This window comes from Brienomyrus brachyistius, unplaced genomic scaffold, assembly GCF_023856365.1.
Source record: "Brienomyrus brachyistius isolate T26 unplaced genomic scaffold, BBRACH_0.4 scaffold271, whole genome shotgun sequence".
NCBI lineage: Eukaryota > Metazoa > Chordata > Actinopteri > Osteoglossiformes > Mormyridae > Brienomyrus > Brienomyrus brachyistius.
Window position 1 is genome coordinate 173320 of NW_026042546.1, and position 2087 is coordinate 175406.

Consider the following 2087-nt stretch of genomic DNA (forward strand, 5'->3'; position numbering starts at 1 on the left):
GAGTTCAGCAAACAATTTGGCACTAAACAGCACAAAGACAAAGGAATCACTGACTTCAGGAAGGATGGAGGCGACACTGGCCTGCCTAGATGGATGGATGGATGTTTTTATTGACATTGTAAGTACAATGAGATTTAGTTTGGAACGCGCCAGCAGCTACACAGTATATTTACAATTATATAGATTGTGAGGCATAAAATAAGGTGTGAGTAATATAACATAACGACATAATATAAGTAATCATTAATTAATCATTACAGATGGTATGAGGTGTGAACCGCTAGGCTGCTATGGCATGTTTGGTATCAAACCGATGGAAAATCACTCCAGTTTCCAAATCTGGTCAGTGGTTACCACGAAAGTGAATATATCAAAAGTTACACCAGCCTAACGAAAATCATCAATACAAGGGAAATCACTCTGGTCATAAATCTCAAAAGGACTGATACAGACCCCCTTCCGAAAGCCCGCCAAATGGATGGTCAGCCATTGGTCCAGGAGTCGAATTCCTGGTCACTCCTATTCACGAACTTTACACTATAAAACCTGGCACCTCAGAACAAAGCCAGGAGAGGAGAAACAGAAGGGAGGAGAAAACAAAAGACCATCAGCACGAAGAGAGGCAGAGAACATCAGCCCAAGAGAAGAGAAGCCCACAAGAAGCCCTCCTGAAGCCTATCAGTGAAGACCCAGCTGGACAGAGAACTGCAACCAAGCCCAAGCTTCACCAGGAGAGGGAATCAGAGGGGCTCCACTCCAACAACCGCTGCAAACACCGCGCCTCCCTGAGTGCCATCACCCATCAGCTCATCAGCCTCCGCAACCAACTGCCAAGACCCCCCCCCCCCCACTCTGCAACCAAGTAAACAAACTTCCTTTCATTTATAACAACCTAAACTCCTATTCACCTGCTATATTACTTTAGGACAGTATTTCCACAAATTGCTTGCTTTGCAGAACAGTATTTTCCCTTTTAAGGTTACTCATTTTAAATCTGGTCATTGCATTTTCATGATTACATTGTTTGTGTCCACTCCGTTATTTCGTGTTTATTGTTTGTTAGGTGTAATGTCTGTCTTATGTTAGTTATAGGAATAAATGCATGTCTTTTACACAACTTCAGCCTCCGTTCATTGAGTGCTCACAAGAATCCCTGCCTGTGCGATCTACGCTCTGAAACCTCAAATTCGCCTGAAATATCGCGAGACTCTCTCTCATTGGCCGTGAGGGGAGCTTCGCTACCGATCGTTTACATTACCTGGTGACGCAGCTCGTTGGACAAGCCTTCTATTCTAACCCAGGTTATTACGTGATACTGGTTATTAATGAGTTCCATTTAAGTCACACATTAACAGACTCACGGTGTTTCGCAATTGAGTTTGAGCCGACCATTCAGCATAAAAATTGGTTAATAATCACAAGGCACAAGGTTTAAACTTATTCTGAGCACACAATTTAAACTTTTTATGACCGAACGTGCAGTGAAGAAGCGCTACTGTGAACTGGTTGCAAAAGTCGCACTCATGGCAATCTGAAGGCATTTAAGCGGGATCATATGGGCTTATTATAGTTATTTTTATTTCTATTATTAGTAGTTATATTATTTTGTTTTATTTTCGGTGATTTCATTGTAGTTCTTTCGTATTAAACTGCAGTAAACTTTAACCCTATGTCTGACGAGATTCTCAGATGTAGCGCTTTGTTTCCAGGTTCAATTCGGACGAGTGTCTCCGTTTCTATATATCCTGGGAGAGATCTCTCTATTAGCGAACGGGAATACTTGTTATGAGGTTCTAACCTAAATTATGTTGCGCTTGGACATAAGACCGATAGCTTAGTTACCTATCAGGATCATACTCGTATGTGTGTGCCTGCTTTAGACAAAGCAAGTTTAACACAACTTTGCGCTGTGAGCCAAGTGTGTGTCATTTAGAAATTGGGAGTCTCCTGTGCTTGAGACCCACCGTGGTTAAGCACCATTTGCGACGAGATATAGTGCACTCACAATTTAAATCTGTCGCCGTAACGCGTGCGCCGTCTCGCTTCAGTAATTGTTTTAAGGGGTTTTATACTGTGCAAGGCACAGA